The 17,128-nt window shown below is 36.9% G+C and overlaps 1 pseudogene; it reads right to left on the bottom strand.

The window, feature by feature from the left end:
* LOC109825610 lies at positions 4,646-11,046 on the bottom strand (annotated as a pseudogene).

The raw sequence follows: 17,128 nt of genomic DNA, 5'->3' as shown, positions 1-17,128 counted from the left end.
GAAGGAGATTGTCATTGAAAGGGCAAAGGAGAGGGATGAAAGAGACAGAGAGGCAAGATAGAAAGAGAGGGACGACAGGGCCATTGAGAGGGTCAGGGAAAGGGTGGAAAAGGCGAAGGAGAGGGAGGAAAGGGCGAAGGAGAGGGACATTGAAAGGGCTAAGTAGAAGGATGAAAGAAACAAAGAGAGGCAGAAGAGGGGTGAAAGAGAGAAAGAGAGGGACGACAGGGCCATCGAAAGGGCCAGGGAGAGGGAGGAGAGAGCGAAGGAGAGAGAGGAGAGGGCCATTGAAAGGGTCAATAAAAGGGATGAAAGATGGGATAGTGCTAAAGTCTAATACTATGAAACCTCTCCCCCTCATAATATACGAAATAATTTAAAGAACAAGGTTACGCGTTTGATTTTCTTTATACCTTACAGAATTCGACAAAAACCGACATCAATTCAGGGGATTAATTTTATAAGTTTTACCATAATAATAATAATAATAATAATAATAATAATAATAAGAGCAAAACTAGCAATGACAATAATAATAATCATGATAATAATAGCATATAAGTGTTATACAACATATACAGGGAAAGATTTGCCTCAAATTATCACTTATAAAGTATTTATAATTTGTAAGTAAATCAAATTAATTTCCTTTTGGTTGGTTTCGTATCGTTACGAAAACTTATATTATATGCATTCAATGACGCTATATAGGTCAAGATTCTAAGGCGTATTAAAATCTCAAAAAGGCCGCATCTCCTCAAACAAAACAACACAAATAAAAACAACTAAAAAAAAGAAAGAATGCGAGAGATTAAATGATAATGCTAAGCTCCCGGCCTAGCTAGATTCACCGAGGAATTAAGCAAAAAACAGTAGACAAACATTTTTGCACATGGAGAAAATGCATTTTATAAGTTTAATTATTAGTTCTTTAAAAAAGCATTTCTTTTCAAACAAAATTTAGACAAAAATACCGAAAGTGTCCCTGTAACCGGTTAACTTGGAGAGCAAGTAAACGAGAAAAAAAAACCTTCAATTTTCTAAAATATAATGGCCCTTAACCGTTTCTGTTCTCTCTCATCACTCACTCTCTCTCTTTCTCTTTCTTTCTTTTAAGAACCAATAATACTTTGTTCTCCTCTCTCCCTCTCTACCCCTCACCGCCAGAGATCATGACGATCTTCGAGAGACAGAATTTGTGGCAGTTTTTTTGAAAGGTCGGTCGGAAGAAGAGCAGTTACGAGCGAAGGCGCCCCCCTATCGTCGTCGTCCTCCTCCTCCCGACCGTCGGCGACGTCGCCTCCTCCCTTTGTTAACCCGTCAGCACGCTCAGCCGCAGTATCTAACATCGATGCGAAAATCGAAGCCCAAGCCCGACCACTAACAATCGCAGAGCCCACCAACCCCACATCGTCGTCGTAGCCGCCGACAGTCCTTATCGACTATTGCAGGGATCAATCTCCGAATGCCAGCAGTCCTCGTGCCAAGGGGAAGGGGATGATGGGGTACGAGGAGGTTGAGTTGCAGGAGGAAGAGGGGCGAGCACCCTCCTCAGGAAATCGGTGGTGATGTCGGGGAGAGAAACCTGACCAGGATCTTAGCGATGATTCTGGGGGTAAGAACCCTGCAGATCAGGTTCTTAGTGATCTTGTTAGGAACAACCCTGCAGATGAGGTTCTTGGGGGTGAGAGCTAGTGTGCTGACGACGATGCGCTGCAGATGATAAGAGTGGGAAGATGTATGCGTAGGATGGCGAGCAATAGTTGTGGGGGGGAGATATTGTGAAGGCTGAGTGATTGGGCAGCCGAGAGGCTATAGCTGGAATTCGTCGAGAGGGAATGAGAGGAAGAACCGATGGAAATGGGAGATGGATAGGTTGGAGAGTGACAAAAGGCAGCGAGGGAGGTTGATAGGGAGGAGGGCCAGGTCGAGGGATGAGAGGGTCAGGGAGAGGGTCAGGGAGAGGGCCAAGGAGAGGGATGAAAGAGACAAAGAAAGGCAGGATAGAGCCGAGGGGTGAAAGAGAGAAATAGAGGGACAACAGGGCCATTGAGAGGGCTAGGCAAAGGGAGGAAAAGGCGAAGGAGGGGGAGAAGAGGGCGAAGGAGAGGGAGGAGAGGTCCAATGAAAGGGCTAAGGAGAGGGATGAAAGAGATGCAGAGGCATGAGAGGGTTGAGGAGAGGGGTGAAAGAGAGAAAGAGAGGGAAGACAAGGCCATTGAGAGGGCCAGGGAGAGGGAGGAGAGGGCGAAGGAGAGAGAGGAGAGGGCCATTGAAAGGGCCAATGAGAGGGATGAAAGAGACAAAAAGAGGCGGGAGAGGGCCGAGGACAGGGGTGAAAGAGAGAAAGGTAGGGATCACTGGGCCATCGAGAGGGTCGGGAGGATAGGGCGAAGGAGAGGGAGGAGAGGACCAGGGAGAGGGATGAAAGATGAGATAATACTAAAGTCTAACACTACGAGACCTCTCACCCTCATAATATATGAAATAATTTAAAGAACAAGGTTACGCGTTCAATTTTCTTTATACCTCACTAAATTCGACAAAAATCGACATCAATCTAGGGGATTAATTTTATAAGTTTTACTATAATAATAATAATAATAATAACAAGAGCAATAATAGCAATGACTAATAATAATCATGATAATAATAGCATATAAGTGTTATACAACATATACATGGAAAGATTTTGCCTCAAATTATCACTTATAAAGAATTTATAATTTGTAAGTATATCAAACTAATTCCCTTTTGATTGCTTTGGTATCGCTACCAAAATTTATATTATCTGCATTCAGTGAAGCTACATAGCTCAAAATTTTGAGATGTATTAAAATCTCATAAAGGTCGCATCTCCTCAAACAAAAAAAAACAAAAAAAAAAGAATGCGAGAGATTAAATGATAATGCTAAGCTCCCGGCCTAGCTAGATTCACCAAGGAATTAAGCAAAAATCAGTAGAGAAACATTTTTCCACATAGAGAAAATGCATTTTATAAGTTTAATTATTAGTTCTTTAAAAAAGCATTTCTTTTCAAACAAAATTTAGATGAAAATATCGAAAGTGCCCATGTAATCAGTTAACTTGGAGAGCAAGTAAATGAGAAAAACCCTTTAATTTTCTAAAATATAAAGGCCCTTAACCGTTTCTGTTCTCTCCCATCTCTCTCTCTCTCTCTCTATAATAGATTCTGATTTACCATTTCAACAATACTAATAGCACATGATCTTATCAAAACAAAACACACAACATAAATTGACAAAACACACAATATATCTTATCAACATAAACACCAATTCTCCAACTAATTTCGTCACATGTATTTAACAAAAATCAACTACCAATGTTCAAAGTTTGCCATAAGCATCCATAATTTGGCGACATGTGTTTTTAAGTGATTGTCCCGTCAACTAAGCGTTGTAAATTCCTTTCCAACATCATAACCACTAATCCGATCGAAGACCCAACAAATATTTTCATAAAGCACTCATGCGACAGAGGGCAATCATACAGTACAATAGCAAAATACACGGATAAAAAAACTACACAGAACATGAATATTTTTTCACCCTTAAAACTTCTAACGCGTAAATAACAACGATGCGATGGAAAATTTCTTGTAAAAACTGGTTAAGAAGTGATCGTCCTATCAACAAAAGGGTTTCCAAATTTCTTTCCAACGTCATAACCAATGATCCAATCAAACAACTAAATAATATTCTCATAAAACATTTGTGCTATGTTTGAAAGCACTTCTTAGTTCCTTCCCCTCCCACCCACCCCCAAAAAAGAAAATTCCCTAAAAAACCCAAATCCAAACGGGATTGGATCGTGGGTTCGGGTCAAGTCTCACAAGAGAGTGAGTACCTGCTACAGTGGATTCGTTAGGGGAGCTTAGTAAAATATTAATTCTTTACAACATAAATTCATATAATATTAAAATTTGTTGCCATTATTTAGTAGATATTGTAATAAAATATGTACATAACATAGATTTAATAATTTAAATGGTTTCATTATATCAATAGTGTCACTTAAACTAAGGATTACATTATTATTTAATAAGTATACCCCTAAATAAATTGTTTAATAATATAATAATAGATAAATTTAAATAACTATTAATTGTTTGTTATTAGTATAAGTACTAATTATAGTATAAGTTAAAAAAATTTAATCATAGTACAATAAAATAACTTTTAATGGTTATATATAATTTATTAAATAATATAATATTAAATACAACAATATGCTCACGTGCAAAACATGTGAATTATATTAGGAGTATAAATTATTTTTAAAAGATAATACAGTTAATAGCGAGAGTGGCAGTAATATTATTTAATTGTAGCATGTTGTTTCTTAAATTAAGAATAAACTTTTCCTCAATTTAAAGAGTCGCATACTTGGGAGTTACAGCGGAAAAAAAAAAGTCATTTCTTTGTTTAAAAAGACTTTCGTATAATTTTCTCTAGCCTCCACAGTCTTGTCTATTGATAAATTTCTATATTGTAAAAATGAAAAAAAAAATGATTACAAAATACCACTCAACAAGCAGCATCTATCCAATTGATCCACCCTAACCACAAACAAACAATTGCAAGCAGCCTAACAAATTACGGTAACTTGCAACCCAATGATATGATCCGCGCATCAAATGTTTAATCTTCTTTTAAGCTCATTAACCATTTCTTCTCTAGGCACAGAATCCTCCTGGTTAACTTCAATGTTCTTTAATTTGACAATACCGCTACTTATTTCTGATTCACCCACAATCACCATCCAAGGGATGCCAGCTTGCTTTGCGCGGTGATGTGATTCATCACTCTCTTGTTGAGTCCGAACTCTGCTTTAATTTTTGCGCCCCACAGTTCGCTCACTAGCTCTGCAGCTAGAGTGAGATCCTTGCTGAGAATCGCGACCAATACTTGTGTCTCGGTTGCACGAGTTGCCTGAGAAATGAAGCGCGATGATTAAGGTGAATCCAAGAGACATAGTCTACTAACAAGTAATCAAACGATTTTCGTAAGATTTTAAAAAAATTAATCCATCTCTATTATTAAAAAAAAAAAGATTTAATCCATGATTTCTTTCTTTCTCCAAAGAAAGTCCATAGAAAGATTAAGAAAATTACGCCATGCAGGCTTCTCACTTATAGGGTAAACTACACAAAAGCCCCTGGATTTTCACATTTTTTCTTTCTTTCTTTCTTTCTTTCTTCTTCTTCTTCTTTTTTTTCCTTTTTAGTAGTTTACAAATTCCACTATACGCCCATGAACTTTGATGTGTATCACAACACCCACGAAACTTTAAAATTTTCCCAAAGGACCTCCAAAAGGAGTTCGCAGGTCAAGTTAAACTGGGTACTTTGTCTTTTAAGTTTTAACCAGACCCACTAACTTCATAAGCGGGGTCAGTTGGGAAAATTTGAAAGTTCATGGGATTTTGTGAGACACCCAAAACTTCATGTGTGTTTAGTGTTTAGCGGAATTTATAGAATTCAGGCGTGTTTTGTTGGAAACCTAAATTTCAGGGGGCTATCTGACATTTACCCTTACTAGTAGTCATGGAGAAAAGAGAATTAGAGGTATGCCTAAGAGAATTTCGTTGAAGAAGTAGTCATGGAGAAAAGAGAATTTACCCTTACTAGTAGTCGTGGAGAAAAGAGAATTAGAGGTATGCCTAAGAGAATTTCGTTGAAGAAGTATATAATAAGTGTTAACAGAGCATGACCATTTAAGAGCTGAATAGAAGAATACAATTCATGTTTTCGACACCAAAATTTGAAGGAAGGCTTTGTTGTTGTTATCTTAGTCTTTTACATATTTCTTCTTCTTCCTCCTGTTATTTTTGACTAGTAATTCAAGTACTTAGATGACATAAAGTCCCTGGACTTAACCTCCTCAGCCTAGCTATCTTCCATTGTCACTTCTGTACTTCAATGGTTCTCTACCACGATATCAGGATTATGTCGCAATATTATATGTTGCTATCTATTCATGAATTCATAACTATTAAAGTCAGCCTCATCCAAGATACCAGAAACATAACTTGTAGAGTACATGTAAACTTGGGTTTCCAATAAATTAAAGATAACAGTGAAATTAAAGAAAGGCAATCAATGAGACTTGAGATTTTACCTCGTGTTTGTCATTTTCGAGCTGTTCCATAATTGCAAACACGCACTCAATTCCAAGGCTAACACCAACTGCAGGGACCTGTTTTCCACTGAACATCCCCACTAAATTGTCATAACGCCCGCCAGCTGCTATAGAACCAACCTAAATACAGATGAGAAGAGTGTTAACCATAAATATCAGCAACTAAAACTTGAAGAATATGACTCAGTTGAACAAATGCGAAGGCATCTTGAGCTTAAAATACATAATAATAAATGAAACATTTCACAGGAAATATTTGAACATGCCCTCAGGGAAGACCCAAGTGCGAAAGAAGAAATGATACTAGTCTTAAATATTTGAAATATTTTCCAAGTCGTGTAATAATATATCTCAATAGCTACGTGAATGATCATAGTCCTTATTAGGAAAGTGGACAAATTACATAAATGCAACATATTTAATTGCAAGACAAATAAGAAGCTCCGTCATTTATTCATAAAATATAGTAGTATCTAAGTATCTGCTATGTATTTGATATGGACATATCACGATTGTCATCATGATAGGTAACCAGTTATCAAAACCATCTGGCAAATATATGTCAAAAACCATTAGAAGAATAAACTCTTGAGTATATATATTACCTGTGTAGAACCTTTAAACACTGCTTCAAATATAACTCCAGTGTAATAATCAAGACCTCTTGCAAGACTCAGATCAAACACAACTTTGTCTATACATCTTGATTTCTCAAGAGCTTTAAATAAAATCTCCAATTCGTTCAAGGCAATAACAGATCCAGCGTTATCCAACTGACTATCCTTGCTTCTCAATTCTGATAATAATTCAAGTGGCGAACCTCTTTTCTTTACAAACATGCCAATTCTTTCTGCTATTTCAACAGTCAAGCCTTTTTCATCCACCTAAGTTGACAGAACTTTTAATCAGACGAAAAAATAGGAATCATCTCAAAAGACATAAAAATACTTGTGTCACAAATTAAAGATTAAATTTGACAGTAAACTGAAAGTGTTTGACGCATTCTAAACAAGATGCAGCAGTATGAAAACCAACATGCCTTAGATTTTGGTAGTTGTGATGAAATGTGTTTTTTGGGAGGAAGGACTGACAATAACAGCATCTAATTCTGGAAAACAAGACATCTCTTTTACATGAACCCAATCATCCTCAGATTACTATGCAGTGCGTGCAGTAAGATTTTGATAACATGTTGAGAAAATAAATTGTGGAACACAATGAAAGAAGCTTTACGGCTAACTACATGTTCACATAATTCTTGAGTTTATGAATGTGCTCGAGATTTTGGGGAGTTGTTAATGAAATAAAATAACAGCACTTATATCTTAACATATGGAAAGAAACTTTAAAGACATGATGTTTATGTGCTGGCAGAAAATTAAAGTTTCATTCATGTTAAAGAGCTTTCTTCTCCTAAAATGATGATTTACTACCTAGATACCTCGGTAATGCAGGTATATTATCCTACATATGAATCTATGATTAATGCAAACCACAAGCCAAATATTGAATGACAAAATACCAAGTTAAATTAAGAGAGTATTTGAAGATTTTACTTCGTTGGTTAATTAGATGCAAAATGAACTTTCTTACCAGTTCCTTTTTTTATTTCTTCCAATGATTGCTTATCCAATTTGTCAATACTAGAACATACTGTTCTGAATTTTTCAGAAGGCACACCACATATCTCCAACATCGCATCCAGTAACTTTCGGTGGTTCAGCTTTATCTGCAGTAACAAAAGGATTTTGCGAACAATCAGGGCATAATTCAGGAATGTTCAAACAACTGCATCTATACAGGACAGAAAATATATCAACAAACGTGCAAATGAAGGCTATTTGTATATCAAAGTTGTATTCATGTGTTCCATAAAAGGCAATAGAACAGTAATTGATGCAAAGAGTACCTCAAAATCACCTATATTGAGGTCATTCAGCAGTTCAGTCAGAACTTTAATAACCTCAAAATCAGGTTCCATTATTTCATATTGACCAGCGATATCAAAGTCACACTGGTAGTATTCACGAAATCTCCCTTTTGATGGATTATCTCTTCTGTACACTTTAGCTATTTGGTACCTCTTCAACGCACTGATATTGTTCATTGCAAGGTATCGTGCAAATGGGACAGTCAAGTCATATCGCAGAGAACAAAGTTCACCACCCTGAAAATAATTCCAGACAAATTATATACTTGCAAAAAAATTACACCCAGCTAGCAACCATCATCATAAACGCAATAACTGACACATCACATTCCAACAAAAGTGAGAAGCAGCATACCTGGTCAGCAAGGTCATATATCAACTTTGAATCTTCCCCATACTTTCCCATAAGAGTCTCTCTAAGTTCAAATACAGGAGTATCAAGTCCAACTGCTCCGTGCATCTTGAAAACATTAACGATGATTGAAAATGCACGCTCCCTTATGGCCATTTTTTCTTTTGCAAAATCACGGGTTCCCTAAAAAAGACGGACTTCAGATCGTGAGCATAAAGAAAAGCTCCACCAGTTATGCATCATTTACTAGTCCAAATTTAGTCTCAAAATGTTTTTTTAAATATAAAACTTGGAAGTCCCTCAACAAGACAACCCTAAGAGGACGGATTATTTTCTTCATGTGTTTTAATAATATAAAGAAAGGAAAACTAGAATCAAACAAATTGCCGGTCTTTCCACCCCCCATGTCGTAGAATCAAACAAATTGCCGGTCTTTCCACCCCCCAACGACATGGCAGAAACAGGGAAGCCAATATTAATACAGATATAGACAGGCAAGAGATGTGTACTTTCAAGCTGAAAGGAGGCAGAATGTTGCATGAATGAGTGAGATAGGGAGGTTTGAATGCAAATCACAGTGCACAGATTCCTGAGTGTGTTTGGATGCACAAAACCAAAATCATAAGGTTAATTCCTTGGTCATACGACTTCAGTAATATAACATTTTTTAAAATAGAGAGCTTCAATTATTTCCATAGCTTTTAGAAATAACAATCTTCACTCTGCATTATATCAAAATGTGAATTGAACAACTTTTTCATGGAAGAGAAATCTTAAAATGAGCTAATGGCAGGACTATGACTTTTCAGATCTCTGATTTTATCTGCCAACAAAATTTGTGCGATTTGAGATGTACAATATACCAACATATAAGGATATTTTCTGATATTGGCAATAATCTGAATGACCCCTGTTTATTCCAAGAGTGAAGCAAATAAGGGTGCATAATATTGATTTCTAAGTTTAAGCACAAGCAATTTCTCAAATTGTGATATAATGACATTAGCAGTACTTACTTTCGGGATTTTTGGCAGTCTCCGGCTATCATTGCTCTCAACTATCTCTTTCACTTTATTCAGCAAGGAATCCAGTCCACTGTCCTTGGGATCGAAGTAAAGCAGAAGTTCCTTTACCCACTCAACCAAAACAGCAACATCTTCAATAGATGCCTCATTTTTGCCCATAAATCAGTCTTTAAAAAGCTGCCTTATAAGTGAAGTTCCCTTCCCTAGAGTCTTCTTCTTCTTCTTCTTCTTCTCGCTCTTTTTTTCGCCCTTTGAGTTCTCTCCATTCTCCTGAATACTAGCTGAAGGACCAACTTGAACTTTTTCAATCGATTCATCCGTGTCAAGCACAAATAGAGCCACCACTGCCTCCCACGCAAGAATCTCTCTAAAGTTAATCAAAGTATCATATACAGAATGCAAACCATTAACATAATCTGACCCAGATGAAGCCTTTTCAGTAATCACCTGAAAACTTTCTTTTAGCTTGTCAATAGTTGGACTTCTCTTCTCAAAATTCTCCAACACTTTTGCTTTTAGATCTTGATCAGTCATTGAATCAATAGCCAATCTAGCTCGGCCTAAACTGCATTCACTCATTGACTGAATAGCCATCGCAAGTGGCAACACGGAAGCAACAAAAGCCTTCTCTTTTCCCTTACTCCCAACTCCAACTGTCTTCTTAGCTTTAACAACAGAGTTCAACTCAACCCGAACTCTAGAATGCAAAGACCTAACAGCTTCTCTAAAACTAGCATTAAGAGTAGGAATCTCCGCAAACAAAACCGAGTCAACCTTATCCGCAAGCTTCGATTCCGCCAACAGAACCTTCATATCTCCAGCCACATTGGTCTCATCCTTAATCGAAAACCCATCACCCGAAACGGGCAAATTGAACACCTTCACATCAACCCGACCCGCTTCGCAAGACAACGCAGCAACAGCATCAGATAACCTCACCAGAGCCGAAGCGCAGCAATCCAAAATCGCACAAATCCCGGTCGAGGCAGCGAAAGAGCCCTCAATCACCCCAATTTCGTCGCTTGTCACTCCAATTTCATCAAGTCTCTTACCATTCAACCGGCAGAGAGAGTCGAGGAGTTGAAATGTCGAACTGAAGTCCAGGGTTTCGTACCCGTGATCGAGGTTGAGGGTTTCTTCGATGAGGATCGGGAGAACAGGACGGATGTTGGAATCGGAGAGGATGAGTTTGTTCAAGAGGACGATGAGAGCAGCACGGGATTCTTCTGTGGTTAGGAATTTAGGGTTTGTGGGTGGTAGGGTTTTGGGGGGAGAGATCGAAGAGGGTTTCTTCGATTGAGAAGAGAGCTTGTCTAAAGCGGAGGAATCAATTTTGACCCTTGACAAGGCATTGGAGATTGAATAGACTGAGAGAGGAGAGAGAGTTGAGCCCTTACCGCCGACGGTGACGACGGAGGACGCCATTGACAGCTTCGAAAACCTAGGGAGGAAAAACCGTGCAGAGGCTTTCGGTGCACGGTATGTATTTGGGGAGGGGAGAATTGGAGCTTTGTTTAGTCCCACATCGGGGGTGGCAGGAGTTTGAGGCTGCTGAGGTAGTATAAAATGGGTTTGAGGGGTGATCAAATAGCTACGCAGCTGCGTGGTGAGCACAGAGCGAACTATTCTTTCGCCTTTTACTAAAGAATACCGTGTGCTCTCCACACTCAAGCAGCATACGCCAATTTTTGGAGGGTCGCCCTCTTCTTTGAAGAGGAGCGCCCCAACAAGTCGAAATTAAATGTTTACCCTTCAGGGCCTGTTTGGCTATTTCCAAAAAAAATCGAGCGCCCCAACAAGTCGAAATTAAATGTTTACCCTTCAGGGCCTGTTTGGCTATTTCCAAAAAAAATCGGAAATGGAAATGTCACTCTTGAAAACATTTCTAAGGTTTTTTTTTGTTTGTTTCGCAAAGAAAACTCATCTTTTCACTGTCAGCTCATACAAACAAAAAAAACCTTAATAAGCGCCCCAACAAGTCGAAATTAAATGTTTACCCTTCAGGGCCTGTTTGGCTATTTCCAAAAAAAATCGGAAATGGAAATGTCACTCTTGAAAACATTTCTAAGGTTTTTTTTTTTGTTTGTTTCGCAAAGAAAACTCATCTTTTCACTGTCAGCTCATACAAACAAAAAAAACCTTAATATTAACAGTGACTAGAGTTTTATTTCTAACAAAAAAAACCTTCATATTAACAGTGACTAGAGTTTTATTTCTTGTGTTTGTTTCTAACAAAAAACCTTCATATTAACAGTGACTAGAGTTTTATTTCTTGTGTTTGTTTGAGAACAAGAAAATGAGAAACCTCTTATTTAAATAATACAGTTTAATGTTCTGAACTATTCAAACAGTTTTTTTACTAATTAAAAATTCTCAGAGACATTTCCAAGTGTTTTCAGTCCATTTTTGATGTGAAAACACATTTCTTGAAATATTGAGGTGGCATCCTACGTGGCAGTCCATTTCTCAAAATTTAAAAATGAAACAAACATATGAAATGGAAATGTCTTGAAAACAAAAACACATGTGGCACATGGGGGTTTTCTTGAAAGGTGAGGTGGCAACAAATTTCCTCTTTTTTTTTAGCAAACAAACAGGCCCTCAATTGTAATGGGTTTCTCCTTTTAATTTTTAAAAATAAATCATGACAATATTGGGAATAAATAATTCAAATTTAATTTTATAATTGGGTGTGATTTCCGATTGTCCCTCCGATGTCAGTGGGTGGCTTGTGGGGGGAAGTAAAATGAAGAATGGTGGAAAAAGTTTACCTATAATGAAAAATGGTGTATCCTTTTATTGTGGAAAAAATTTACCTATAAGGGCCCGTTTGGTTGGTTTCCTAAAAACCAAGAAAATGAAATCGGTACAAGGAAACCAATAAAATAATATTTTTATCCATTTTCATCCCTAAAACTCATCCACAACATCTAGTAAAATATTATTTTTATCTTCCAACTCATCTTATTTCATCTCCTTTCTTACCTTTAAGGGCCTGTTTGTTTGCCCCAAAAAAAGGGGAAATCAAAGAAATGGAAAACTATTAAATCAAAGAATTGTTTTGGGAGTGTTTGGTTTGCTAAAAAAAGAAGAAATCAAAGAAATGGAGATGAGTTGTCACCTTATTATAGGATGATGTGAGTGCTTTTTTTAAAAAAACTTGTTTTGATGTTGTTTGGTTGGCGAAAAAAATAAGAAAATGAATTATAAGAAACCAATTTCTTAAAAAAGTTTGTTTGGTTCTTTCTTAAAAATAAGAAAATATATGAGATGAGATGAGCTGTCATTGTATTATTGGGTGATGTGATCCAAGATTAAGAAAAGCGTTTTCACAACTTTTTGGGATGAAAACAAAGAAATGAAATGTTAATGAGATGAGATGAGTTGTCACAATCTTATTGGATGATGTTCTAATCTTGTTTTGATGATTACAAATAATTTTTAATATTGTGTTGAGTGATGTTGTTGATGAAAATAATATTTTATTAGATGTGGTGGATGTGATGGATGAGTTGTTGGATGAAAATAATATTTTATTAGATGTGGTGGATGAGTTGTTGGATAAAAATAATATTTTATTAGATGTTGTGGGTGAGTTTTAGGGATGGAAATGTGTGAAATTGTACTTTTTGAGATTTTTTGCTTTTCATTTCCATTTTTCGGTTTTTTGGGAAATAACCAAACATGCCCTAAAAATAAACCAAACACAACAAATGTGTCACATCATCCAACTCATCACATCTCATATTATCTCATTTTTAAAAATCACACGCATCATCCAATAATATTGTGACAACTCATCTCATCTCATTAAACATTCCTTTCCATCCATTTCCTCAAAAAAAATAAGAAATTGATTTTCTTAAGTATGTGTCACATCATCCAATAATATACCTCCAACTCATCTCATCTCATCTATATTCTTATTTTTAAAAATGAACCAAACACAAACAACCTCAAAACATCATCCAATAATATACCTCCAATTCATTTCCTTATTTTTTTAACCAACCAAACAACCTCAAAACAATTTTTTTTTAAATCACTAACATCATCCAATAATAAGATGACAACTCATCTCATTTTATCTCCTATTCTATAATTTCTTTCTTTTTTAAACCAACCAAACAACCTCAAAACAATTATTATAGGAAATAGGTTTCATATTCTTTGATTTCCCAAAAAATTTTGCGAAACGAACAGCCCCTAATGAAAAATGGTGTATCCTTTTATTGTGGTGGAAGGAAGGTAGGATGGTAACTTTGGCCTGGCATGGGCCGGCGGCCAAGTCAACTTCATAGTTGTCGGTCGATGAGTGGAGGAGGGATCATTTCGGTTTAATACAAAACGATGTAGGGTGTATAGTACCGATGTGTCATAAATACTATTGGAGGTAGAGGAATGATGACGCATTTAATGACATTTTATAGCGAGGTGATTGGTTATCAGTGCACATGAGAGCTCAAGGCTCGAGGCGTTTCGTCGCCTTTTTATTCATCTGATGGTTGAGAAGTACCGTCTTTTGAGTCACCCTCGCAGGGTGTCGATCTATGAGTTGTCTGAGTGGAGTGTTTAATTAGTCGACTCTGCCGGGGGACGACACGTAACGCCTTTCAGGTCATCGATATGTGGCGCATTTCAAGTCGTCATCGCAGGATGTCAGCGATGTCAGTATATCGAGTCGAAGGAGTTAGGCTTCTGATTATCTTAAGATGTTTGACCTGATTATGCATAATGTGGGACACTTGTTTTGCCATCGATTGGTGATAATCTTTCATCATTGAAATGACTATAACAATGACCTATATATATTAGGATGTTTCGGATACTATATATATAGTTATCATATTCATGTCCTAACATATACAAATCTAGATTTATATAGACACATATTTTTTTGCAATCCAAGTCATAACAAATCAAATCTGTAAAGAGAACATGGGTAAAAAAAAGAGAAGGACAAAAAAGGAGATCGCTGGATTAGCAGCCAGACGAGAAAATAAAAATAAAAATAAAGATTAAAGTTACATAATTGCCTGCGAGAAAAGAAAGAGAGGACTACAATATGGAAAAATATAATGCAATTTTCAATTATTACAAGGACGGATCTACATAAAGGGGTCCCCATTTATATGTAAAAAAGAAAGACCCTGTCTATTGTTTTCATATGTGCCCCATAATATTCGTCTGGTGCCCTCATACGGAAAACAATTATGAAAGAATGTTGTTGGGACTAAGAGTTGTTAGATCTAAATCAAAACTTGAGATCTAAAAAACCATATAGCCATGATTAATTCAAAGAGATTAACAATAATAAAAAAAACGAAAGCTTATACCTGAATCCATAGATTGATCTTGATTTTGGGTTTTGGATCTTCTAACCTTAGGGTTTTCTCTTTAGCCGAATTTCTCTCTTAGATAGGGGTGAAGAGAATTAGAGAATGTTACCCTAGGTTAGGGACCATAACCCCTTATTTATAGATGTTGTACTTTAGGGACCATAACCCCTTATTTATAGATGTTGTACTTTTGTAATTTAGCCCCTCAATAAATTATAATTACAACCTGGTATCTGCACATATAACCCCATGATTATATTTAAATACCCATTAACCCAACTTAATTGATCACTTTAGTGGGTTATCCTGAAAGATAGCAATACACATTGATTAATCATATGTGTCCACAAATAGATTTATTAGATTAAATCCAACAATCTCCCACTTGGGCACCATATGATTCCTTAAATTGTGTATAACCTTATGAGCTCAAAAAATGCTATCACTGAAAAGGTATTTTCGAACAATCTCGTCCATTGACTATATCAATATAGGATCAAAGCGGCCTTCGTCACATTTATCGTGACTCGACCCATCAATGGTCACATATATCAATACAATCAAATGACATAGATCAATCATGGATGTGCAGCATGAAAATTACATGCAATGTGATCAGTACATGTCTATTTTCAACTGGCCCTCCTTAGTGAGGTCAAAACCAAATATAATGTAACAAAGTGTCTTAACTGAAAACTTTATTCTGATCAGATAATACAACCAAACATAAAGCACCACAAATACAAACTCCCACTAAAACATAATATCCTCAAATAATACCACACTCATATGAGCAATATGCTCATGAAAGACCTTAGGTGGTAATCCCTTAGTAAGAGGATCAGCTAACATGGAGTTTGTCCCAATGTGCTCTATGGATATCTGTCCACTCTGTACCCTTTCTTTCACAACCAGGAACTTAATGTCAATATGTTTTGACTTAGTTGAGCTCCTGTTGTTATTGACTGCAGTTTTATTGTCACAATATAACCTTAGTGGTCTTTCAACATTTTCCAAAATGCGCAGTCCAGTGACAAAATTTCGCAGCCATATTCCCTGATTGGATGCCTCATAGCAAGCTACAAATTCTGCTGCCATAGTGGAGGAAGCTACTAGTGTTTGTTTGACACTTTTCCATGATATAGCTCCTCCTGCTAACATATAAATGTAGCCTGATGTAGACTTCCTGCTATCTTGGCATCCAGCAAAATCAGAGTCCGAATACCCAATGACCTCTAATTTCTCTGATTTTCTGTATGTGAGCATGTAATCTTTTGTTTTCTGAAGATACCTCATAACCCTTTTGACTGCTATCCAATGATCCATACCCGGGTTGCTTAAGTATCTGCCTAACATCCCAACAATGTATGCAATATCCGGACGCGTACATACCTGAGCATACATTAGACTTCCTACAGCCGAAGCATAAGGAATCTTCTGCATTTCCTGAATTTCAAGGTTACCTTTAGGGCACTGATTGAGACTAAACTTGTCTCCTTTAGCAACAGGGGTGTCACCTGGTCTGCAATCTTGCATGCCAAACCTTTTAAGTACCTTATCGATATAGCTCTTTTGTGATAATCCAAGAATACCCCGAGAGCGATCTCGATGTATCTGGATCCCTAATATAAAAGAGGCGTCCCCAAGATCTTTCATCTCAAAATTCTTTGATAGAAATCTCTTGGTTTCGTGCAACATGCCTATATCATTAGTGGCAAGCAAGATGTCATCGACATACAGAACCAGAAAAATATACTTACTCCCACTGAACTTGTGATATACACAGTCATCAACAATGTTCATCTCAAAACCGAACGAGATAACTATTTGTTAAAACTTATGATACCATTGACGAGGAGCTTGCTTGAGTCCATAGATGGATTTCCTTAATTTGCAAACCATATTTTTTGGGTCTCCTGACACAAAGTTTTCTGGTTGCACCATATAAATCATCTCATCAATGTCTCCATTGAGAAATACAGTCTTAACATCCATCTGATGTAACTCAAGATCATAATGAGCAACAAGTGCCATGATTATTCTGAAAGAGTCTTTCGATGAAACCGGAGAGAAAGTCTCTGTATAATCAATGCCTTCCTTTTGAGTATAGCCTTTAGCCACAAGACGCGCCTTATACCTCTCCACATTACCATTTGCATCCCGCTTGGTTTTAAAAATCCATTTACAACCAATTGGTTTTGCACCTTCTGGCAATGGGACAAGTTCCCAAACCTTATTGTCTTGCATAGACTTATACTCTTCATTCATGGCATCAATCCACTGTTGAGAGTTAGAACTTTTCATGGCCTGAGAGAAGT

The sequence above is a fragment of the Asparagus officinalis genome, chromosome 10 (genome assembly GCF_001876935.1).
Source record: "Asparagus officinalis chromosome 10, Aspof.V1, whole genome shotgun sequence".
Lineage (NCBI taxonomy): Eukaryota > Viridiplantae > Streptophyta > Magnoliopsida > Asparagales > Asparagaceae > Asparagus > Asparagus officinalis.
The sequence above is the reverse complement of the archived record's forward strand: the minus strand, read 5'-3'. Positions and strand labels throughout refer to the sequence as shown.